The sequence below is a fragment of the Ailuropoda melanoleuca genome, chromosome 11 (assembly GCF_002007445.2).
Source record: "Ailuropoda melanoleuca isolate Jingjing chromosome 11, ASM200744v2, whole genome shotgun sequence".
Taxonomy (NCBI): Eukaryota; Metazoa; Chordata; class Mammalia; order Carnivora; family Ursidae; genus Ailuropoda; species Ailuropoda melanoleuca.
The window spans coordinates 62,833,351-62,859,978 of NC_048228.1; the positions used below are offsets into that span (position 1 = coordinate 62,833,351).

At 38.8% G+C, this 26,628-nt stretch overlaps 1 protein-coding gene, 1 long non-coding RNA gene and 1 pseudogene across 16 annotated transcripts in view; 1 reads left to right on the top strand and 2 right to left on the bottom strand.

Moving 5' to 3' along the window:
• The window catches only part of ADGRL3 (adhesion G protein-coupled receptor L3), an 815,688-nt gene extending 803,911 nt beyond the window's left edge, over positions 1–11,777 (bottom strand). For 5 of the 15 annotated variants that reach the window (XM_034671747.1, XM_034671744.1, XM_034671745.1 and 2 more), the window contains exon 1: positions 10,323–11,771. The gene's annotated coding sequence lies outside the window, so the exon portion shown is untranslated. Of the gene's footprint in view, positions 1–10,322 lie in introns of all 15 variants that reach the window. The other 10 variants (XM_019801792.2, XM_019801793.2, XM_019801788.2 and 7 more) reach the window with 6 other exon arrangements.
• Positions 1,071–2,226, bottom strand: LOC117804432 (annotated as a pseudogene).
• A 68-nt stretch (positions 11,778–11,845) lies between the features above and the next one.
• On the top strand, positions 11,846–21,928 carry LOC105238506. The gene is made up of 5 exons (XR_002143118.2): positions 11,846–11,913; positions 14,642–14,737; positions 15,909–15,972; positions 17,801–17,876; positions 21,804–21,928. It is a non-coding gene; the product is annotated as an uncharacterized LOC105238506 (long non-coding RNA).
• The last annotated feature ends 4,700 nt before the right edge of the window (positions 21,929–26,628 follow it).

The window sequence follows — 26,628 nt, forward strand, 5'->3', positions numbered from 1 at the left end:
CAAAAATTCCAGAACAACATCTACCAAGCTAAGAGAGAGTAGCAGGAAAGGAAGTTGACACAGTGAGATTACTAAACCAAAGCAGACAGACTAGCATACCATCCTCTGATAAAGATACGTAGTCCCTCATACAGATAGTTCATTCATTTGTCATAGAGTAGGTTAATTTCTCATTTACAAACCTAAGGCTTTCTTTCATACCTCATTACTTTTGTGTTGTTGTTCAATCTCAATACTCCCTATATTCAAGGAAGAAAACACACATACATACCACTGCAATCTCACTATCATCCATTATTCAAAAAAGGTCTCATTGAAAAATGTCTGTTCAGAGGCTCTAAGCAAATTTCATTTCTGAACACTACTGTCTGCAGCCCAGCCGGCTATTTCACCAAGATACGATCACACATTTAATCAAATGCACCAAAAAAAGAAATACTCGCAAAGTTTGCTTAATAATGTCAAATCAGAAAAATTCAATGATGACAGCCTACTAATTTTTAGTGCTCTTTGTTCTTCAAGGATATGCAACAATAGGGAAGGTACATGGGAGTTCTAATTAAGTTTTATACTAATCTTTAAAAATTCTCCCAAATTATCTCTGTATGTTACTTTTTTATATGGAGTTGGTATTAAAAATGAAGTCAATACAACTTCCCATTTTGAATAAAAAATAAATAAAAATAATAAATTAAGGAGGTTTCCCAACTTCTACAAAAAAATACTTCTAAAACATTTTATTTGAGCTGATCAAGTGTCAGCATTAAACAAACTCTAGTTTTTATAATAATGGATCCATTATTTTGAATAATTATTAGAAAGGTTGAAGTATATTTCCACTGGATTCTTTGACAGCTAATAAATTATATGAAATGTCCTACTTGTGCTTTTGAATATTCTGACTCTAAACGTAAGGTTTACTTGAATAAACATATATTCCAATCAGTAGCATGACCCAATGAGTATACTAGCAAGTGTAAAACAATTAGATGTCTCAAATGGATGGATTCATATCTGCAAACCCATCTTTTCTGCTTTTACTTCTATTTGCATTTCTTTTTGTGATGTATTTATTCCCATGACATAAGTTTTTGTTTCTTCAGTTCCTTCCAGCATAATTTTTTCTCTGTACAACCTCCACTTGTGGTTTAGGAACTATTGTTCCTTTTCAATAAGGACCCTCTTCATGTGGCTGGTGGTGCTCATACATAAGTTAATTTAACCATGAACTCTTGTGTCCAACGGCACATCTTGGGAGCTCTGTTCACCTGGTTATACTCAATGCCTAAATAATTTACATTTAAACCAGCACTTACATTTAAGATCAGTGTTCCTCTGCATTTTTAAGCACAGGTAGCAAAAATTCAGCACTCTATCTGCCACCAAACCTGTGTCCAGTGCCCCTGTTTGGAATTGTACTATGACAACTCTACCATCATATGACAGAATGGCATACATTGCTTAAGGAAAGTAACATCTTTCAAATATTTGGTGGCTTTACAAATATGCATGCCCTGATAACTCAGGCAGTTTCACAGGTGTTCTTGAACCTGAAGATTTGAATCACTTGATTTGCATGTTTGTTGGGCCAACTAAGTGGGAAGCATTTTCCAGGGAAGCATTTTCCAAAATCACCTTGGCCACATACAGGAAGAGAATAAAACCCATTTTTAATGGTTTTCCTAGCCAATTCACCTAATGTCTGATCTGCCTCAGTTAACAAAGGATAACCACAGTGGATGTTCAGGTTTTCACTGCCTTTTAAATGAGTCTTTCCTTCTTCAAGCCAACTATGTGTCTGTCCACAGAGGGTCAACAATATCGTTACTGACTCCACTAAGCTGGAGGTAGTAGATTGACCTAAAGCCTGGTACCAAAAATTCAGACTGTGGTCAAAGGGAAAAGATCCAATAGGCAAAGAAAAGGAAGAGTGGTAACTGGGGTAGGGGCATCCAACTAGAGCAGAATCCTAGTGGTATTCAAGGTGCTATTTCTTTTTCTGATGCCTAGGTAAATCTCCATTCTTTCCTAAGATTCTTTAGGTGAGAAACACAATAACCTCCCAATAAATTAATCATTTTAGCCTAAAGCTAGCTGGAGGTGTCTTTGCAATTAAAAGAGATAATGAATACATTCATTTTACTAAATCTTGTAAGTTGAATTTAGGTCCATAAGATAATTGAAATGTTATAAAATATGCAGCATTTTGGAAAGACTTAAATAATATTTAACTGTCACACATAAAAATTTTTGAAAATTAAGGTGAAATTTCACTGAAAATACCTATAACTCAAAAAATGATTGTGCATTATTTCAAAAGAAAATGGTTGCCTAAGCTCTTCTTCCAAAGTCGACTACAGTTAGTAATATGATTAAAACTCAATAGACAAATTCAGCTGAAGAGTTAAAGCCAATATAAAGAAGAAAGTCTATAGATATGCACATGTTAACACAAAACTATTTCTCAATAGACTCTTTGTCCACTCCTTGAAGTCATGATCAGTATTCTGAGTCAAGGTTCAAGCAACAACCATCAGCCATGGATAGACAAATCAAGAACACTGAAAATTTGAAAAAAACAGAAGACATAAATATAAAACCAGTTGAGCCTTCCATTCTTGCCAGAATAAAATCTAATACAAAAAGATGACCATCAGTCAGGACCATTTACTCTTATCCAAAAGTATCTGGAAGAGCTCTGAGGAGAGGAAAAGGGGAAAAAATACCAAACCAAACCAAAACAAAACAGGAGACTGTTGAAAAACTTCTTACAGGGTCAGCTGTCAATGGAATGCATTTTAGTATTCAGGTTACCCACCCATGCAGAACATCAAAAACTGGGCTTGAGTCTCTCCCCTATTCTCACAGGCTCAGGCTACTGTGGAGCCACTGGGGCTGTCTTGAATAGTAACACACTCTGCCTCTGCGGGACGCATAAACACCAACACAAGCTGATCAAACAGAAGGGGGTGTCGTTTCTACTTGGCTTTCATTTTCTTGAGTCATACTTTAAAACACTTAATTCTGGTACAATTTAGCAACTCAGCTCTCCAATACGCAGCTTATTTTTTCATTCATCTTTACCACCTACCATGTTGTTTTACAGTCTTTCCACTTTAACATAAATGCTGGGTAATTATAGGTATAAGTCACACATCTTAATAACTTATTTTATTGGCAATCATCATGGACATACAGATGTTAATTTTAAAATTTGGACTTATTTATGATCCTTTCAAAACTTCTGGTCTTTAAAGCAATTTTGGGATTTGAATTTTAAGGGTTCATCTACATTTATCGCAATCTCACAAGGACTTGAACTTTAGGATTATAAATCTTTTAAAAGCATAGAAATCCTTAAATCGTGGAAGTTTATGATGACTTGATTTGGTTACAACACTGTAGGAAATTCTGATGCAGTTAAAGCTGTAAGAGCTGCTGATGCCATGCGAAAAGATGATGAGGAGTTTAATTTAAAATGTCTTAAGTTAAATTGTTACTTTCATTTTATACGTGATTTAAAGTCAATCTTCAGACACAGCACTTGGTGGCTGTCAAAAATATTTTCCTGTCAGGATTATATGATTTTTGGTGGGGAATTAGTTGCAGAGCATAACATTTTAAGATTAGGAAGAAAAACTCAAAAATAGGTACTTAACAAAAGGTTATAAAAGAAGAGAGGGAAAGAACATGGGAAAAACAAAAAGACACGTGAAGCCTTTCTCAACTGCTTAAGAAAATGCTATTGATTTTCATAGCTCATCAAGAACTCTTCAATTAAGAAAATGATATTTGATTTAGCTAAATTTTCTTACTAATGGTACTTAAGGACATTTCTAATAATACCGTAACTAATAGTAATAGGACCATTCATTAAATGTTCACTCTATCAGGTATTTTTCTGTTTACTTTATATTCCCCTTCCCAAACCAGCCATGTAGCTTTTATTACTTTTATTTTACAGATAGAGATAACAAAGCTAGAAAGTTTTGGAGCTGGGACTGTATTCAAGTGCCTCTCGTTCCAAAGGCCGTTTCTGAGACGTTCATAATTAGGGACAGTGCCCATCTACGGAGTATAATTTAGTTTCTACAATACTTGATCAGTATTAACCAAATGGAGATGATAAGTACTGCAATACTAATTTCATAGTGGCAGGACTACGTCAAAAATTACACTAGCCATCAAATATATCCCGCTAAGATGTATATAATGTATAAATAATACATCTCTAAAGTTTTCACATAGATGTCAAAGTGCCATTTAGAAGTATTACAGTTCACCAGTTAAACTTCAGCAGCTAGTAAAGCTAGTCTCTGTGGCGCCTCCCTTACTCATTAGGCGTATTACTACTCACAAACGAACTACACCATATAATTACCCCAAAGATCCTTTTCACTGAAAATGGCCTGTTGTGGTGCTTGCATAGTGATTAACAGACTAAGAGTGCAGTGAGTCGTCTTGATATCACTTCAGGAAAGTGATTTCCTCCCTAATAATTCCCAAGATACATAAATATTCAATTAGGGTCTTTGAAATCTAGTTTTAATTGGGCATTCATGCTCTACCCAACTTCAAGCTTAGCCCAAGCTAAGAAAGGTATTTTATTAGTTCTTACTATTAAAAAAAAAAACCCATAACTCTTCATTAGTTTTAAAGTGGGAGGGTAAAATAAAGCCAAGATTATCTCTTATATGAAATTTTTAAATTTAAAAGCATTTTAAGACATACTGTAAAGCAATGAGGTGAATGCTTTCTGAATCACATGGGAAGTTGATTAAAGTTTCCTGGGACCCTCCTGAGACTTAGTAAAAATAATAATAATGATAGTAGCAAATAGTTGTATCTCTATTATTACGTGCCCAGAACTGTTTTAAGCACTTTGCATGTATTTTCCCTTTAAATCTTCACAAAAACCTATGAATTAAGAACAACTGTATGTCCATTAAAATATATCGGGAAATTGAGGCATAGAGAGATCCAATATCTTACCCAAAATCAAATAATGTATCAAACCTAGGCAAATAGACCACAGAGTCCCTTCTCTTCACCACCACACCATTCTGTCTCCCCATACACGGGAATATCAAAACCTGGGGCCCAGATCTTAAATATTTCCAGTAGCTCCTCTGCTATTGTCAGCATATCAGGCTGGAGACCTGCATTTTTAAAGTTTCTATTTCAGTAACTGGAGACCAACAAAAAACTAAAAACAAGCTTTCTACATTGGAAAAAGAATACTAAAAATGTCAAGTAATAAAATATCCAACCTACTTGTGTCTTTTTACAGTTTGAACAGTCTACTTATTTTCTTATACTAGATGACTAGTTATATGGTCAGATGGGATACAAGGAGACAAAAGTTAACACAAGAGGTTCTCAGACTCCCTGATCCCAGGATCCTTTCACATGCTTAAAAATTGACGACCTAAAGCAACTTTTGATTATGTTGGTTATAGCTATCAAATCAATATTTATGAACTAATATAGTTAAACTGGGAAGATTTTACAATACAAGAATATACAAGCATACATGCCATATGCCATCAGAGCAATGATGTCATCACGGTTCACATGCCTTCTGGAAAACTCCACGGTACACTTGTAAAAGTATGAGAGTAAAAGGCAAATAACATCAGAGGATTGTTACAGAAATATTTTTTTACACTCTCCAAAAGGATCTCAGGGACCCACACGTTTCCCCTGAACTCACTTTAAGAAGACAGAAATACCTGCTCTACAAAATAACTGACCCACAAGTTTTACCAGAAAGAAATATTCAATTGGGGGATTTAATTTTCCATCTCAGAAATCATTTTCACAATATATAGAATTACCACCAACATCATTCCATCTAGATTCTTGAATAATATGGACTAAATGTTAACTTCTTCTAATATGTATATGTAATCACTCTTATGAAGAAATTCATTAATATTAAACTAAATTCTGGTTTTAACTGTCAATAAGATGTAAGCAAGACATAAATTATTAAGATCTATAAAATCTGTTATGATCAAATATAAAAAGAACTCTCTGTCTTCACCTGTTCCCTAAAACAAATGGAGAATTCCAATTAATTCCGAGTACAAGAGCTAATTTTGTTACGTATTTGTTAGTGCATGAGCACACTTCACAATTCTAAGAAAAATATCATACCTGGTTACTTATGCAGTAGAATTAATTTTATTGGGCCACAAAGACACTCAGACAGAATGACATTAAAAGGTTTTGGGGGAATATATGCACATCTTAGGACTCATAAATGCTATCTAGAGGCATGCTCACATTACTTTCTCACACTGGCCAATAAACAGCAATATCAAAATCACAATGAATGAAAAATAGGGATTTTTCTCCCCATTGATCAACAACGAGACACACACACACACACAAAACACACAAATGGAGATAACAAAGGGAAAACGTCAGGAGGACCTTACTTACATTTGAATGTTTTAACTTACATTTTATTATAAAATAGAGTATTCTATAAAGAAGTTCATTTGCATAAAAGACTAGACATAAGCACAGTAATAGTCTAAGTGTAAATATGTCCTTGAAGGCAAACAAAGGCTAAATTACAATATAGTCTCTGTCTTTAGGGTTTCTCCTTATGTGAGCAAATCCATATTTGAATGTAATGCAAATCTAAGAAATCTAAGGGAAAATAGCCATTTGCAAAACTTAAGGAAAGATCACCTCCCTCTAATTCCAACTGCTCTGGCCATCCACGCCATGCTAAATTTAGGCTGCACAGCATTTCTCAAAAATTGCTCTTTGTTCTTAAATACAAAAATCAATCAGTTTTCCTTGCTGATATTTGGGCAAAAATGCCGCCACTTGTAATAGTAACTGTCACTCCAACTTAGCAGCCCTTTTCAGAGAGTTTCAACCAGTGGTTAAAGTGGTCCAAATGAAATCTGAAAAACAATCAAGTTTAGCATTATTTGACTCACTTCAATCCTTTTGCTTTTACACCATTTTTAAATCTCTTGTTTAGGATTTCCTCAGCTACAGCTCACCAAAGAATCAAAGGTAAATCAAGACCACAAAAAATTTGTCTTTCTTAATTACTAGAAACAATGCCAGCCACGGTAGCTGGAGCCAATACGCCTTATACTTGCTATTATTCCCTGTGGAAAGGAATATTTAAATCTCCCAACTGTAAAAAGATCATTAAGAAAATCTTCCATTCATATTTTTGAGGAGAGCTCTCAATCTGAAGGATAATCACACCAAGCCACTTAAAATGAGACATCAAAAGCATTTACCCATCAGGCAAATCACATGCTGGTTTATCACTCTTCTGCCTGATTCAGCCTAACAGGTCTAAGAAATATTTAAATAGTTCACATAAACCTTTATACTAATCACTCCTTGCATCCCGAGTTTATAGAAATAGTCCAGACAAGCATATACACCAATGCAGCAGGTTATTGAACATTTAGAGATACGGAAGTGCTACAGAATGGCATTCAAGCACTCTGACACATTCACCTTCAGCTAAAGACAGCACAATACACTGACAGACAGTTCTAATGACATCAGGACCTGTGGAATGTATGACTGCTAGGAAACACATGCTGCTAGGAAACAAAGAACAGATCTGATCAAATCTTCTAATGTTAAGGACTGGGAATCATTGTGATTAGATCTTCCAAAATAAGAGGACAAGCGTTCTTTAATCTTTGGAAATATTTACAAGGATAAAGATTGTAATACATATCCTCTAGAAATGAAACATATATATGAAGCTAGATTCTCATAAATTAAATCACAATTCTCTAAGTTTTCTATTAAGATGACAGCCACTAGCAATACCACATAAAACTATAACTTAATCAAAATCAGGCATCAATGATTCTGTATTTTTTTTCCAGCCGAAGCTTTTTCAAGAAGTCAAGATCTTAAAAAAAAAAAAAAGAAAGAAAGAAAGAAAGAAATCTAGAAATTACAGTACCTAGAAAATAAGTACCATTTTACATTTACAGTGCTATACTTTAAAAAACAAAATAGAACATAGTCATTTGCACCAAACACCAAAGCAGTCAGAGCTAATCTACAACTACAGAATTTAATAGCTTTTAATCATTGAAACTGAAAAGCAGTTTAGCTTTTTAACTTTTTAAAAACTGTTTATCTTTGTACATTTTAACCCTTTGATTACCAAAAAAAAAAAACAAATGAGTGAAACAAAGCTGAGAGATATTTCAACACAAACTATCCTTTTAGCTCCTACACAAATTATTTGAAAACCTCTTGGTGATGCTATAAAAGAACTGACAATTCCATCTGTAATCCACATACAGACAAATTGGGCGCCAGAACTTCAGGTCATCATTCAGTACCATTACAGACTGATAAACGTATCAGGAAAATCTGGCTAAATTCTGTTTAATCTCATAGGGAAATGAAGAACATTCTCCAAGTGAAAAATTACTAAAGTGTTTCTTTGTAGATTTTACAATGACATTCTTTAACTAGTGTTGATAGCCCGCCCATATGACACCAAATTAGCAGACCGCCTATTTATTTCAGAGCAAAGCACAGAAGGCAGTTTTTCCTTCCTGCCAGAGTCTATGCGTCTCCTCATTTCCCCAGCAGCTGGCTGGAAGGATGTAAAAATCAGAGGTGCAAGAAGGCTTATACTTCCCAGTGAGTAATCCACCCAGGAAAGTAAACATAACCAGACACCACCAGGTTGGGCTCTAAAGGAAAGTGTGGCAGGGCTGCTTACACCGTTGTTTACAATGTGCTCCAACTACCGCAGGCAGGATCACACACAGGCACAGGGAGGAGACACCCAGAGGTGGGTCACACACCTAGAGTTCGCCCAATTGCTGTGATATCTCTGGCCATAAATAAAGCAGCACACGTTTCTATCAGAGTGAGGGAAGTGACCGCAGAATTCCAAAGACCAGGGGTTATGATGGCTTTGACTCGGTTATTTCAGACCGCTCGAGAGATGACTGTCCTATCCCTTGGTCCTCATCAGGGCCAATCTGGGGTGAGTCGAGCGCTGCACCACAGACACGCGCCGCACGCATCTCGCGGAAGTGCTCCTCACTGGGGAGAGGGGACACTGTGAGGCTTCCTCGCAACCCCTATGGGGCCCCGCGGCCTCCTCAAACCAGATTTTCTAGTTAAGCGGATCCCAGGCGATTTCGATAAGCAAGCTCAGCTCAAGTAGCATCAGCTCTACCATCCCCACAAATACTCCCGGCCGTCCCCGGAGCGCGCAGGAACGCGCACACACTGTCACGCAAACGCCGACCGCACAGCCAACTGACCCTGGTAGCAGAGGTCACCCCCACCCCTACATATACACCCACCCATCTATAGCTGGGGGCCTGGCACGCTTAGTCTCTGAGCTCCGACAGGGGACCGGTGGCGTGGGCGCGATGGCACCGACGCTCCGCTGCAGCCGGAGCGTCCCCTTCTCTCGTTGGAAGCTCCGGGGCGCCTGCCCTCCTACCTGTAACCCAGTCAACCGCGGACACCAATGCTCTTCCTACCCCGCCCTGGCATCTCGGCTGCCCGGATTCGTGCAACACCGTCCCCCGCCCCGTGCCCACTCCCAACACCGCGCCGCCCCGGGCCACCCACGAAAGTAACAGCTTCCTCCAACCAAAACCGCCTAACAAAAGCCTGGGCAAGCAGCTCTTAACCAAACTGCCGTGAAGGGGACACAACGGGCGGGATGCGGAGAGGCAGCACGGCTCTACAACTCAGGGGCGCGACCTGGGCAAATGCGGCCCCTATGGATGCTCCACACAGGCGTCTCGTAAGGATCGCCGGGAGCTCGCCGCCCCTCAGTCCCCATCACCCCAGAGCCCAGCTCTCACCCGATCCCTGTCGGTTATCCAGCCCGCTCCCGCCTCCAGCGGCATCAGCTCCGGCCGAAGGAGAGAAGGCGCCCCCTGGTCTGTTTTCAGCCCCCGCCAAGGGATGACACTGGGGGTGAGAGAGGAGGGAAAATTCCCGGGGTGGAAATTCCAGGTCCTATTCCCAGCGTGTTGGACTGTGAATGCGCCGGGTCTGTTCTCCCGTTCATCCCTCTCGGCCGCCAAATCGCCCAATTGCTAGAAAAACCTCGAACCCGTGCCAAACCCCAGTGCCCACCAGCCAGGAGGCTCCCTTCCCACCCCGCATCACGATGGGATGAGTGTGTGTGCGGGCGAGTGTGTGAGGGCGAGTGTGTGAGTGGGTGGGTGAGTGTGCGTGAATCCCGCACCCCCTCGGTTGCCCACCCCGCGGACGCCACCGCCTGCGCCGGGCCAGGGCCACCACTATTAGGAAGAGTGAGAAGAATAATTTACCTTCCGTAACCGCCGGTCCTTGAGATCGTCCCATCAGTTGCTCAACAACCTGCAGCCGGGTGCAGTTTCCACAATCCAGCCATGGAGCCCGGGGAGAAAGACCGGCCGGCCCCAGAGAAGACACCCCACCACACGCGGCAAAGAATGATACCAAAGCGCAGAGAAGGCAGCAGGAGGGTGGAGACCCCGGCCAAAGAAACAACAACAAAAAGTCTCTCCTTCCCCCTTTCTTCTACTACACAGCCATGGAGAAAGGGCAAGGGGGGGGGGGAGAACCAAATGTTTGTCTTCTTTACGTTTTCTCGCTTCAAACACACCAAGGGGGTAAAAACGGAGCAAAGCGAGAGGAGGGTTCAAATGTCTCTCCCAGTCCACAGTTGCACAACTTCGGAGTCAGGCTCAGTCTCCAGCAGCAGCCGAGAGACCCAAGCGGCAGCTATTAACATGCGGCAGTCATAGCTAAGGCTGCTTCTCCAGCTCCTGGGGCTGCTGCTGCTGCCGCTGCCGCTGCCGCCGCCGCCGCTTAAGAAAAGACGCTGCTGAAGAGACCAAAAATCTTCCACCATCCCCCCAGCCGATCTTTATATCCAGTTATCCCACCCCACCCCCTTCTCTTTCTTTTTCTTCTTCTTCCTCGTCCTCCCCTTTCCGCTTGGGAAAGGGAGCAATGGAATAGGTAGGGGGAGCCGCGAGAGCCTGGGGTGGCTTCTTCTCCGCCAAACCCGCCTCCTTCTCCCGAGGTTTTCCTCTGGCGGAGGGTCTCCTCTCGCGCCCGCAACCTGCGCGGAAAGCCGGAGCGAGGGCCACGCAAACTCCTTCCCGGGTGCACGGTGGGGGCGCGCGGGCGGAGCGGACGCCCAGCCGCTGAGGGCTGCGTCGCGGGGGTCGCAGAGCCCGGAGTCCGTGGGGTGGCCGATTAGCTCGCCGGCCGGGCCGGGCAGCTGAGGGCATGTGGGAGCTTCATCGCGCGGCCCCGAGCTCCGCGCCGCCGCCGCCGCCTCTTCGGTTCTTTCTCTTCTTCGACTCTCCGAGAGCGAGCAAGGCTCTGGCGCTCTCCACACACGCACACTCACAAACGCGCACACACGAGCGAGCTCCTGCCAAAGCAAACCGTGCAATCCGCGCGCGCGCACACCCGGAGAAAAAAGACGGAGGCAAAAAGAGAAGAAAGAAAGGGGAGGGGGCTAGTCACAGGCGGCGGCGGCAGCAGCAGCTGTCGGAGCGGAGGCAACGAGCAGTCCGGGAAAAACCAGCAGCGGCAACGGCAGCTCCCACCCGGACCAGCGGCAGCATCTGCATCCCCGCTCTTGGGAACTGGGGCGAGCGGTGCCGGGCGAGCAGGCGACCCGGCGACGCGCCGGAGCCGGTCAGAGCGCGGGCGCGCGGGGGCCGTGCAGCCTGCGCACGGAGGACGCAGCCGGGGCCCGAGCCGAGGCCAGAATGAGCCGCGGGCTGGCGAGCGCCAAGAGCGCGGAGAGTCGGGGAGGGGGCTCGCGCTGGGGGGATGAGGGTGGCAGGTAAAACCCGGATCTGGAGTGCACTAGGGCTCCGCCGCGCGGACTCCACCTAGCTGCTCGGCAAACGCTTGGAGGTGGGAATGAGAGGGCTGCTACATGAGGCTTCCCTTTCAGGGTTTGTCAAACAAAGGGTACCTCTCCTCTCGCTTTGAGGCACGCTTCTCCGTCAGTCTCGCAGTGTCTCTCACTCCCCCCCACTTCTTCGTCTCTCTCTCTGTCTCTCTTCCCTCTCCTCCCTTCCTCTCGCCCCTTTCCCTTCTTCTTTTCCTTCACTCCACCCCAGGTAAGTGAACGTCAGGCTGAAAGTCCTGCCAGTGTCTCTTTTTCTAGGTGCAGATTATTCCATATTTTCATTATGCCAGTACCGAGCCCCAATGCGTTTTCTGCCTTTGGTCCATTTTATGTTCCTTCAAACTTACCTTAACGTGCAAGTTCATTGCAGACTTTAAAGTATCCTCTGATATTCGGACATAGGGATTTAATGATTTTATTTCATAATCAGTAAAAATTACCATAACGGATATAGAATGGTGCTGATTCCAAAGCAACGCCTTCTGACGGAGGGGAAAGTCGGCTCAAGTTAACTGAGTGACCTTGGTCAATTACTGAGCCACTTTGTGCTTTCTTTGTAAATGAGAGAGAGGGTTAAGCAGGTAATTTATGAGGTCTTTTCCTGCTCTAAAATTTCATGATCTGAAAAGACTAAGGTGTTATTTCCTATATCAGTAAATTCGAGTTACAATTATGGGAGAAACTAAGATTTAGTATACACATTCAACAAGCACATTATATCCAAATTGTATTTGGATATATATATTCAGGATGGTCTGATGCCCTTCCAGAACTCTTTGGGAGGCATAATCAACCCCAGTACATATGAAGAACCTAAAACCTCATTAGACTTAACAGACCATACCCAATACAAATGACTATCAATATCTCATTCGTTTTTCAAAGCTCAATTCTAGTGCCAAATGCTCCAGAGTCTTTTCTCACCACCTTCAATCAAAATAATCACCCCTTTTATTATATTCCCATAGCACTTTGATGGTATATCTATGATAACACCTATTTCATTCTTCTTTTTTCTTGTTCTTTTAAAATAATGAGTTGCTTGTCTATACATCTCCTCAGATTATAGGATCTTCCTTAAATGCAAATTCCAAATTTTAATCATCTGTATAAGATTACTAGGTATCCACAGTACTTTGCACATTATAATTCTTTTTTAAAAAGTGGGAGGGGGATTTCCTGATATTTCTGAATTCTGACCAACCAGATGTTCACACACTTAAATCAGGCTACTTGAATTTGCCTAATATAAGGCATCCACAAACTCCCGAGTACTTAAAGAAAATGTAAACTGACATCTGTGTCATTTGTTACTTAAATAATTTTAGAAATAGACTCCAGCTGATTGTGACAAAAGGCTCTTATTTGTAAAGGAGGTAAAATGGAAACTACCCAATTCATCTCCCAAATGGATATATGTGAAAAAACAATAAAATAATAAAATGTGGAATAAACGATGCTGTATAGATAATAAATGTTATTAGTGATAGCAGCATAAATATAAATAAATAGTACCTACAGACCAATTTTTAGAATCAGTCTTATCATATCTTCACAGGTCTGGAAGGATATGGGAGAGGAATTCAAATTAATTTCAAAATGGAAATTAATATATCAAAATATAAAATATACTAACTGAACACTATGTGTATTAAGTTAAATAAGTAATTAAACATGAGACATAGTAATGGAAAAGTAAGCATATTAAGTTAAATAGCTAATTGAAAGTATTCACCAAAGAATTGACTACAAATAAAGTTACAAACAGAAAAATGAAAAGAACCTAAAAAGGGAAAGAAGTAAGTGAAAAATAACAGTTACTTAAGAAAAGCAGGGAAAGGAAGAGAATAGGTTAATTACACAATTTAATCAAATATCAGTGTAGGAGCTTTTACAGCAGCAACCTGTATTTTGGGCTCAAACTCCATGCTTCCAAATCTTTTTTCATCTGATAGGCATAGTCTTTTATATTTAAGATATAAAGCATCCTATTCCATCTCCAGGCAATCCATAACTCTTGCCAATATTTTTCTAAGGTGAACCTTCTAAAAAAATAAAATCAAGTAAATTCTGTGCCTTTTTTGCTATACAACTATATTTAACAACTTCTCAGGGACAAGATAGCAACATAGATGATGTTTGAGCAATGATGCTATTATACAGGGTAGAGCTGTGTGTGAAAGTGGTTTTTGAAAATGATGTCATGGTTGGCTAGCTCTATTAAGCTTGGGGAAAAAAATCAACATTTACCATGTAAAAAGAAACCCCCAAAACTTAAGTTGAATATCTGATCAATTAGGATAATTAATATGAAAATATTTTAATAACTAGTAAAATTCTCTGACCAAATGACTCTTTCAAATTAATAAATACACTAAGATCTCCAACAGTGTGAAAGTTAGGAAAAGAACATGGATAAGATGTTGACAGAATAGGTAAATACAAATAAATAACCAGTAAGTGTAAGGAAGGATACTCTGCCTTTACACCAAAAAAAATCCCCCTCATAGAAATATACACTATTACAAGATCTATCATGTTTCATGTTTTGCCCAGGAAATTAGCTGAAAAGTAACAGTGCCCTGCTACTAAACTCTAAAGTACGTTGAGACAGACTTACTCCTATGCTAATAGCATACATTGACACATTCTTCTGGAAAGAAAGTTGAAGATATGTGTCAACTGACTTGTAAAATATGTATGCCATTAATCCAGTGTTTCTATTTACAGATATCTCTTCTACAGAAATAAACAGAGGTATGGACAAGAATTTTATACAATGATATACATCTCAGTCATCATCGTTATGTAAGGGGAGTATGTAAGGTATGTATATATTCAGAGAGATCCTTTTTCCTCATGCTCCGTAAAAAACCCCTTATCTGATTGGATTGGTAGTTATTTAGTTAGTGGGAAAAAAATGTTGGTTAAAGCAAAAGAACACTTTTAAAAATGATCCATATATTCTATTTTAGTAGGGATTCATTTTTGCTTCAAGCAACAGAAACACAAAATAACAGCAACCTGAACAAGATAGAAGTTTATTACTCTTTCTAGTGAAAAGTCTAGCATTGGTGATCCAGGGCTGTTATGGCCCCCCCAAAGCACCCTGAGTGTAAAAGATACCTTTATCTTCTTGCTTGGCCACCTATGACCTTTATTCCCAAATTCAGTTTTAGCAATCATGCTACATTGCAGAAGAAAAGGAGGAAGGTAAAGACATACTCATGCCCAAGGACATTTTCCTAATGTTGCACACACCATTCTCCTTTCACTTCATCCTCAGAAATGGTGAGATGATAATGCTTAACTACAAGGCTAGTGGGAGACATTGACTATTCCGGGCAATCCTGTTTCAATTGAAAATCAGATTCTTTCATTGTTTAGCATTTCCTCAGCCTTTAACTTAACTTTGTGCACCAGCCTGAACTAGCTTTGCATACATTAGGTTTTCAGTAACCAAATGAGGGGCTAACGCAGACACTAGACAATGCCACCTTCACATGAATTGACCTTTCAGTTCAACCAGAGGTAAATTTTCACAAAATATAAAATTACTGAGCTTTCGCCATCAAGAAAAATACTCTCTAATACCCGATCAAATGTCAGCAGACAGTTAATATCTTAAATGCTACTGGGCCTAGACACACTGACAAATGAAGGTAATCAGGGTTAAATTACATCTGCAAAGCAGGTAGCAAATCATAGTACTCAGATTCCTAGTATGCCATGGCATGATTAGAATTCTAAGGGGTCTTGGGTTCACTAGACTAATGATTCAAATTTATATCATATAGACCACCAACATATTTGATTGGCCTATGGGATAGCTTAATTCTAAGAAGTGCCTGGTGATGCTCTCCGTTCCCTGGAATATACATCAAAGGTCCATTTTAAAAGATTGTAAAATCTTACCCAGATTATATTGCCCTGCTAATTTGATATCATCTATTCTTTCCTGCCTCAAGCAATTCACCCTTATTCTTTTTCAATCCAGAAGAGGATCTGTATATTTTCTACATTCTACATGACCTGGAAACTGATCTATAGATATAGATAAGGTAAATCTTGATCTAGATATTTTTTTAAAAGAGTTTCTCCTAATTAAATGGTTAACCTTCTCCACATCCTGACTTTTTTTCTTCCTAATGGAAGAGACTCCTTAAAACTCCTGTCATAATTTCTCTAATGCTTACAAACATGCATGTCAGTTCTGAAGGACTCTGAAAGGAACAAGCTTCTCCTTCTTCTTCTTCTTTTTATTTATTTATTTTTGTAACTTTCCCTACTACCTTGCCTTAGATCCAACAATTAAATTACTTTTCATAACTGCAAATTAGGTTCAACACCAAATGCTTTCAGCCACTTACTATAAATGTTAGTGATAGAACAATGGCTCCTACAGAAGTATTCAGCACTCACACAAACATAGTTACCTTAAAAGCATCACATCACAGTGTCTAGATTCTAGTTTCTAGATTCTAGAAATATAAGAATATTCAAAAACTCAATGATGTTTTCTTATAAAGACAAATATGCTTGTGCTTTATAAATGAAAATATCATGGTCAACCAGAGATAGTCAGTAATGACTGTCATGTTCTGAAAAGGAAGGAAATAAACTTTTTGTTCCTTTGCAAAACATTGCCACTCTGCTGGGCTCTGCTCATCGGCCCTCTTCTTTAAGACTATAGGAGACATCAAGAGCAGATACCTAATTCATAATTACTCCCCTTTCTCTGAGAATGGTTCTTACAGATACAGATATGGGAGGTGGCTTTGAACCTGTCCCTTAGCCATGGTAGATTGGTCCAGGCAAGGGCAGCTGACCCAAGCTTAGCTAATCAGAATCACTCTCTAGGATTTTTCACACTATACTATGCAAAGAGTTTCAATATATCCCTGGTGGTGGAGGAGGCTCGGTAGCTATCCATGGCCACATTTTCTGCTATATGGTACTACCTAAACCTGACTTAGTGCAATAATTTCCTGAAGAATGCAGTCAGATTAAAAAAAAAAAAAAAGCCTTAATCAGAGGTTCTTTTTTCTTTCACATCTATTTATAGATTCCCAAATAAGATGTACACAAGGGGAAAATTCTGTATGGACATGTTGTTATAGTACTAACATGCAATCTGTGTTATGGTGATACCTAGGAAATTAGGTTGCCCTTAAGATTGCCTACTGGATTTTCCAGAAAGCTGAGCTCATACAAGGCATACTGCATTATTCTTCTGGGAATGTTGGTCACATTATTTTTGCAGTACTCCCAGTTAGATGATTTTCTCATTTCTGGTATCTGCTTCAATTGTACACCTCACCTCTTTTCCTAGAAAAGCAAAATGAAAAGTGGTAGGAAAAATAATGGTTATTGCCTACTTGGAAATACAGTGTTCAGGCCCATAGTAGATATTCAGTAAATGTTTGGCAAATGAAATAATTCAAGGCAAGTATGAAGTAATATATATTATCAAATACGTAAGGTGTACCTATGAAACTATGTCAGATTAATATATCTATCATTCTATTAAGATTATGTATTAATGGAAGTTATACATCTAAATGAGAGCCATCAAATTCAAATTAGTCACCTTGACTAGGATAGGCAGCCATTGCTCAAAACAAATTGAACTCTTTTGAAATCATTTTATACGATAGCATACTGGAATAGCCGTACGATATTAGCAAATCTTTTGCTTTTAAAGTACATTTGATTTTTGTTGTTGTTACTGGGCTCATGGTTTAGATCAAATGAAAAAAAATTACTGGCATTAAAGACCTGTAATAGAGCTTGGAAATGAGCTAATTAGTCATCAGGCCAGGGAATAACATTTTTTTGTTGTTCAAAATAAATAAAGTATGACTAATTTTTTCTATGGATTAATTTTAGGCTATAACTTCTTTAAAGTAATGATCATCATCGTCTATGGCCTGAGTTTAATCCTCCCAAGAAACCAGCAACAGAGGTATTATGCCCACTTTATTAACAATAATACTAAGAATCAGACAGTATAATAACTTTCTCATGGCTCAACATTCAGTAGAGTATACCATTTAGACCAGTTTATCTTACTAACCCTCTGCCTACATTGGAAGAGATGGTAAAAGCAAGTGGTCACAAAGAGAGACTTCCTCCTCAGCTGCAGTTCATTGGATGAGGGAGGGGGGAGGTAAGTTGCTTGATTAGCAAGCTAATCAAGTCGTCTTCCTAGGGAAATTGGAACTGGGATTGAGAGAGTCATTGTCTCTTTCTCTGAATAGGCCATGTGGGTGACCAAGCTGTGGTGTGGCCCTCTTTTCTCTGCCATATTAATTCAGGAATCAGGGGTGGTTCACTCTTGACGAGAGACATGGACTGTTCTATCATCAGTTAAACTTGCTTTTAGCCACCCAGCAGAAGTGATGAGAAAACTAAGTTGCAGAAAGAAGCATAAAACATGTGCACAGAAAGGAGTATAGATAAACCACAGAGAGAGATTTTGAATGGCTTTCTGGACCCTGTTCTTTTTCTTTCTTTCCTGATATCCAGCTGCATTTCTGTACTTAATTGGAAAACAGCCCTTGTGGTGTTATAGTACATTCTTTTTGATGAAGCCTGCACAACTTTGATCAGTGGGTTTTGTCCAGTCATTTCTCTCTTTGCACTTCTGGAAATAGTATACCTCTTCCTTGGATGTCCTTTTCCTCTTCACTTTATATATTGGTAATGATCTGTCCATTTTGGTACCCAGCTCACACAGGAAAGACACATGATCCAGGCCAAATCAAACACTGTAACCAGCTTTCCCCCAGTGATTTGTTACAGATGGCCACGTGACTTAAGCCTGGCTAGTCAGAATACTTTTGTGCAATTTTTTTTTTTTTATGAACACTTAGAGAAATCTTACCTCCTTCTCTGGTATGCTTTTAAATTGGAATGGTACAAATCTGAAGCTTGCTTTTATTTAGTTGTCTGTTTATTTACCTCTATTATCCAAAGCATGCGTGCACTCTTTCTCTCACTCTCTCAGGGATTTAATGATTATAAAAATTGAATAATAATTTTCTTCTAATTTATCTCACAAATGATGAAGAGATTGAATGTATACATGCCAACAACTTCGTATATTCTTACCTTAAGTTATTTAATATTAGATTTAGGTGAGATATATTGGTTATACTTATATGAAATGTTATGAAATAAAATTTCAAATCTATACTGTACACCTTATACTAAGATGCATACTGTGTCTCTGATTCTCTAATAGTTAAGATAATCCTGGATCAGGACTGTAAAGTGGAGAGTGTAGAGGGTGGTCATATATAAGCCTTTAACATAAGGCTTTTGAGGTTGTACTGGGCAGACCATGGGTAACAAAGAAGAGGAGTGACTTCTTAGCATTTTATTTATGGGCTTTCATGATCGTTATCATGTCCACTCAGATTCTATTCACAAGAACTCAGTCATATGGCCACCCTGTAAAGGAAGTTGGCAAATATCCTCTAGCTTTTGGTCCAGGAAGAAATTGATGTAAGTTTATAAACAGTATGCGGTTCATGCCATATACTCTTTTCAAGATTTTGAAAAAAAAATTGTGAAAGAATATGCAGAATGTTGTAGCCCAATCACTGGCACATAATTGAAGTAATATTTAGGCTGTATGACATGATACAAAGACCTCAGGACATGGATTCGGAAGACTGTATTTTCAGTCTTGTCCTTACCACGACTCACTCTGTATTGGGCAATTCTTTTGATATTTCTGGGCTTTATTTTCCCTATCAGTAAAATTGGCATGTTAAAATATCTTCTGTCCTACCTACACTAGTTTATTGTGGCTACCAAATTAAGTGTATTACAAACTTAGAGTCCTGTTCAAATGGAAGATCCTTGCTAGAACACAGAAACACACACACACACACCCTACAATGTTTACACAACCAGAATTCCATGTGTTATACTCTAATTCCTATGTTTTCCCATGCTATTTGAATCTTTCCTCTATAAATGTAATAACCTTTTTCAGGGATGCTATGAAACACCTTGCATTTTTCTTCTTCCTAGGACCAAAATATTCATTTCCACAGCTGGAGAAATGTAGACTGCTCATAAATGAGTTCCTCAAGTATTTCCCTTTCTCTGCTAAAGGGAGATGTCTTATTCAAGATTATGTTCCCTCCTTAAAGATCAACCCATATTCAGTACCTTCATAGGGGTACTTACAATAGGCCCATTTCCTCATGATTCCAAAGAACCATCCCAAGTTCAGTGAGACCCTCGATTGCCTGAGGGCTCTACTGCTGTTCCACTTTTCCCTCTGCCCAATTCTGAGTCTCTCATTCCCCCACCTCCTCATTCCCACACTATATTGTTCCTGAAAGCTCTCTGGATAAATCCCTTGTATGCAATCTTCTGTCTTAGAATCTGCCTCCCAGGACACCTGATGTAACAGAGGCTCCTCGTTCCTGTGCTTGACCTTGCTATAGTTTATTCTCAACAATCAGCCAGAGAGATGCTGCTAGAACTAAGTGATTCTATCAGTTTCTTAGAGTTACTCTAACAAAATACCACAAAATGGGTGGCTTAAAACAACAGAAATCTGTAGTATACAGTTCTTCTAGAAGTTAGTTGGAACTCAAGGTGTCAACAGAGCTATGCTTCCTCTGAGTCTCCAGATCAAATCTTTCCTTGCCTCTTCCGAGCTTCTGATGGTGGCCGTCATTCCTTGTCATTCCTCAGTTTGCAGCTGCATTACTCCAAATTCAGCATCTGTCATCACATGGCATTCTCCCTGTGTCTCTGTCTTCACATGGTATTTTCCTTTTCTTGTAAGGACACTGATCATACTGGATTAGGGCCCACCTTAGTGACCTCATCTTAGTTTGATCATATCTTCAAAGAACCTATTTCCGAACAAGATCATATTCACAGGTACCTGGGGTTACAACATCAACATAACTTTTGAGGGTATGCAATTTAACTCATAACAGTGATCCTGCCACAAATCCTCCATTTGCTCTATCATTCAGAGTCAACTGGAAGTGGCCTGCAAAGCACTATATGGTCTGGGCCCTGAAACCTGCACGGCCTGATCTTCCGCTCCTCTCCCCAGAGATCATTTTGCTGCAGCAGTAATAGCCTCCTTGTTGCTTCCTCACTTGCCAGACACACCCCCATCTCAGGGCTTTGCATCTGCTTATCTTTTTACCTAGAATGTTTTTCACCTAGACATCTCTGCACGGCTCTTTACCTAATCTACTTCTAATTTGTGCACAAATGTTCCTTCTTGGTGATGCTTTCTCTAATACTCTATTTAAAATTATATACAACCTTACGCAATTTTAATTATTACAACTCTATCACCTTCCTTTTTTTTCCTCCATAGAACTTCTCACCTTCTAATATACCATGTAATTTACTTATTCATTGTGTTTATTACAGTCTGCAGTATGACTTCGGTGGTCTCAAGGCACTTTTGCCTTTAGGGGTCCCTTCCTCCATAAAAAAATATCTAAAATTATATTTTATGCCTGCATTGTTATAAAGAAAAATATAATCCAGGATGGATGCATTATTAAAATATTCACATTTTTTCTGGATTTAAAAGAAATTAAAATTAAAACATTTTTGTGGGTCCCTAAGAGGATTGTGGGCCTTAGGCCCTGTGTGTAATGGATAACCTGGTCCTGGGTTTGTAACTGTCTCCCCATCAGAATGTAGACTCTTGGAGAATGAGGACTTTTGTCTGTTTTACTCATTGATATTTCCCCAGCAAGTAAAACAGGCCCTGGCATATAGCAATGCTCAATAAATATTTGCTGAATATACGAGTAGCTAAAAATATCATTTTGATTTTCCATTAGAATTAGTTTTCCATTCCCTTAGTGAAATAGCTTTGTGTGGCCTAATCCAGAATGTACTGTGATTTCCACTTCAATACTTAAAACTTCAAGAATAATTCTTCAAGAGGCCAACCAATCTTTGAACTCACCATAGGACTCCAACCTTATTCAACTCTTGGGAACCGTGGGAAGCTGATGGTAAGTGAGCTGCAGGAATTACTCCCCTATATCCCTTCTGGATGCACTGTAAAGTTCTGTGCCCTATCAGGAAGTTATTACAAATATTATGAGAAACACTTTTTTGAACTTAAGAAAAAAAATTAAACAATTATAAGAAAAAATTTTACTAGTACCTTGAAATAAACCATAATATTGAAATATCTTCTAAGTAACAAAATAAGTCAGGAAAATGCTTAAAATAATTTTATAAAACTAAACTAGTGTGGTTGCCATATTACAGAGATTTGTTTTAATGAAAAAAAAAAACCTCCATGAAAACTGGTGGGTCTCAGGTGGTAGAGCAAGGATAAGAGAATGACTAAATTTGATTTGTATTTATTAGAAAAGGAGAGATCAGACCTTCAATTTGATTTGGGAAAACTGAAGTTAAACTTGCAAGGGTATAAATATTGCTTATTTTGTACTGAAGAATCTTGGTACTTACGAATTTCTTAGGATAAAATGTGACCGCTAACACCCTTTTGAGAGGAAATGTTATTTCATGGGAGGCAAAAATCATTACAGTACCGCATAGGTTTATTAATATGCAGAATATTCAAATTTACAGCTGATGAGGAACTTTCATGGTTATTTCCTTACCCTTTCTGGAACTACTGTGAAATTTCCCATTTGTTCTACTTTCAGCAATCTCATGTGTTTTCCTTAGAACTTGACTAATACTCAATATTTAGTTATATATGTCTGTCCTCTCTTAGACTGTTGGGGAAGCATGTACTATTTATTTTAGTACATATATCACCCAGCATGATGTTTTTCATATTGAATAGATACCTAGTTGAATGTGAAACAATTTAAAAACTATCGACATAGGGTGATTTTCTTAAGGTTATTTTCATTACATAAATATTTAGAAAATTCTTTCCTTTGAAGGTTTCTTTTTTTACTACTTGTCATCTATGTATTTCATTTACCTGTTCAAGATATGGAGTCCCAGCCCTGTCAGAGCATAGCAGAAGATAGACCCATTATTTATTTATCTAATACTTGCCTAGAAACTTACTGAGGACATGATCTCAATAATAACAACAACTTAGAGCTATAGGAATTATTTGCTTCATATTATAAATTAAAAAGGCCAAGGCTAAATAATTGGCTCAAGGTCAAACAGCCAATAAGTTAAAGAGTGAGATTCAGTCCTAAACCTGCCTAATTCCAAAACTTAAATTCTTTCTCACATGAACAGAAGATCAGCTCTACAAAGTAATATGACATTTAGGAATGGAGCAAGTTTTTAAGGCAAGATATTGAAAGACAACATAATGAATTTTTATAAAATAGCTTAAACTTTAATTCAGTAGACACTACATTAAAATAAGAAATTTAGGGGTGTCTGGGTGGCTCAGTCAGTTAAACGGCTGCCTTTGGTTCAGGTCATGATCCCATGGTCCTGGGATCCAGCCCCACATTGGGCTCCCTGTTCAGCATGGTGTCTGCTTCTCCCTCTCCCTCTCCCCCTACCCCGCTCATGCTCGCTCTCACACAGGAGCTCTCTCTCTCTCTCAAATAAATAAATAAATAAAATCTTTAAAAAAATAAGAATTTTAAATCATAATGGTCTGTCAGGGAGACCTATATGAAAATAATGAACACAGTGCCAGGGAAAATGTAGACATTTTTAGCGACAGATATTGGTCCATGGAATTTTAGATCATTTTTACGTCTGTGTTTTGTCATGTCCAGGTCAACTGTGAAAATGATTCTACTACTTTTATATTCTTTGTGCTTCTTTACTTTTTGTGTTTATTTATTTCTGCCTGTCTCCTTTAGTCTTGTAAGTCTCATCTTCACTTGCATTGCTGATTTTTTTCTGTCTTATTCCTATGAATTCATTACTCCTCCAAAGTTTCTTTATATCTTCTTTTTTTGTCCTCCTGAAAGAACTTATTACAACACTATCTGTGTGATTCAAAGACGTCCCAATGTAGACCCATGCAATGTTTCTTCTCAGATTTCAGAGCTAGGGAAATATCTCTTTCCTGATAATTTGGTTTTCTACCTTATTAGCTATTGAGAGTGATGTATCCTATTATATTTCCCTTTTGCTTTGAATGCCTGAAAGATAAGCATTTGGTTTTGTGCACAATAGCAGTAGTTTCCCTAGACTTCGTTGTCTGGGATGATTATTGTTCCCATCATTACTTGTCTGTTGTCATTGTTTAAATGATGTTACAGTTTTGTCATGTGTGACCTTAATTTGTAAGAAACTGCCCTTTCTTTTGAAGATAAGTAAGAAAAAAAAGAAAAAGATGAGAAAGAGACTGAAAGAGATAGAAAGAAAAGAGAAAATTAAACATTTCATCAATTTTACATCAAGTCTGGTTCTGCCTTGTTTTTTTGAGTTTAAGTTAATAATTCCTGTCTTGTTTTGAATGCAACTTGGAATAGCTAGGACAACTGATTTCTTTTGTACTTGACAACATGTGTTCATATCTTATTTCCTCTAGGAATGGAGCCCTTCTTTATTTTGACAAAGTTTTTCTACAGCCTGTCTTTTTCCCAGATTGGAGCCCTCCTTCTGAATGCCAGATCTACACAGGGGGTCTTGTTACCCTTGGCCAGCGAGTCCCAGTTCTGAATGTGAGCCCCTCTGTCCATCTGTCTGTTGCTATGTATATGTGTGCACACACACCTGTACGTACACACATATAATGTACACACATACACATGTTAATGGTATTAAGGAAGTCTAGCAGAAAGTGCTGGTGTGTATTTATATTAATGCTAATCACTTGTCTGGGCTGTTGCTGTTATCTGCCCCATATTTTAGTTGGTTGCCTTTTCCCCTACTATTTGTCTTTCAAGATGCCTTTTACAACACAGCATCTCTGTCTACTTTGAGATTCATGCCCTTCACTGCCAGCTTTAACACACAGCAGGTATTTCTTTTGTTGTTAGATAATCTGGTTTCATTTTAAATTCTTTTATCTATCTAAAAAGTTAGAAAGAAACGTTGCTTTGTAGCCCTTTAATATGGTTCAGAATCTGATGCTATGTTGATAATAGATTAGGTCAGCCCGTACGCATGTACATACATATGTTTATATGTATATATTTACATTCTGCCTTATCCAATAAAAAGGACATTCATTTCTACAAATTAGCTGTGCCACTAATACATTGTCCTCCAATTCAATTCATCAGAACTTTACTGGGGCTCTACTATGTACAAAGCACTATACTAGCTACATAGTGACAAATATGAAGAAGACATGAAGCCTTTTCTTTATGGAGTCACAGTCTATGCTGGAGACAAAAATACCTGTAATATAAGCAGAGCGATATGGATCTTGACATGATTCAAATTTTGTGGCTGAAATGTTTCCTAGTGGCACACTTCTGGGGTAGACCTAGGGACTTGTGTGAGTTTCAGAGCACAAGCTGTCACTGTGACCTTTTTTCCCTACTTGATGGTGGCGGTGATAGTGGATTATTTTAGGATCAATCTTGAATTCAAACACATGTACGCTTCTGTGTGAACCTGAATAAGCTACTTAGCCTTTCTATAGCTTATTTACTTATTAATAGTGTAGTCATATGTATTCATTAAATGAACGAATACATATTATGTATGTCCCTGGCACAAAGCTATTCTAGGAGATAGAGTGGTATAAAAGACAGACAAGTTTCTGTTTCATAAAGATTAAATTTTAAAAAACAGCCATACTGGCCAAACTATAGAAATATAGAGTTACATATATAATATATAGTATATTATAGCAATATTTTATATAAGTATTATTGCATATTTGAAAGATTATTTAATTCAACATATTCTATATATTTATTTATATTTATAGGTAATAAAAAGTGAACTTTTTCTTGCATTGCCCAGAAATCAAGGTGGCAAAGATCTTATAATCACAAAGTGTTACATATATCATACGTATTTAATGTTTTATCTCAAGGTACAGAATACAATGTAATAAGTGTATTTGGCAACTTTCTTTTCTTTTTTTGTTAGATTTTTATTTATTTATTTGACAGAGAGACAGCCAGCCAGAAAGGGAACACAAGCAGGGGGAGTGGGAGAGGAAGAAGCAGGCTTCCAGCAGAGGAGCCTGATATGGGGCTCGATCCCACAGCACCAGGATCATGCCCTGAGCCAAAGGCAGATGCTTAATGACTGCGCTACCCAGGTGCCCTGTATTTGGCAACTTTCACTCAAGGCAGAGATGTTGCAGTTATTGTCAAATGTTGCTTGATTTGACATTTCATTGATTCTTGAATCTGGCAGTTGAGATGAATACCCAAGCTCCTAATATGCTGTGTCCTAGGTTTTAAATCACCTCTGGCTCCTCTATTATTCCCTGAACTTTATAAGACATTGTGCCCATGTGTTTTCCAGATCCCATAAAGCGTAAGGACATGTAACTTAAAGTGCTGGAGGAAGGAGTCAGTAGATACCTCAGAATGGCCCCTTTCATCCTGATTACCCCATGTGGGACGTTAACATGGATCTATGCTCGTCTCCAGCAGTTGGACCCAGGTTAACTTCTGAGAAATGCTGACCTCTGGACTGACTTTATGCAGAGATGAAAGAAATGTGTGTACATTTTAAAAACAGTGATTAAAGATTTGTCAGACTTTCTACTATTCTTTCATCATTTATCCAAACCCAAGAGTATGACCAAGTGCGTCATTAGAAGGCTTTTGTTA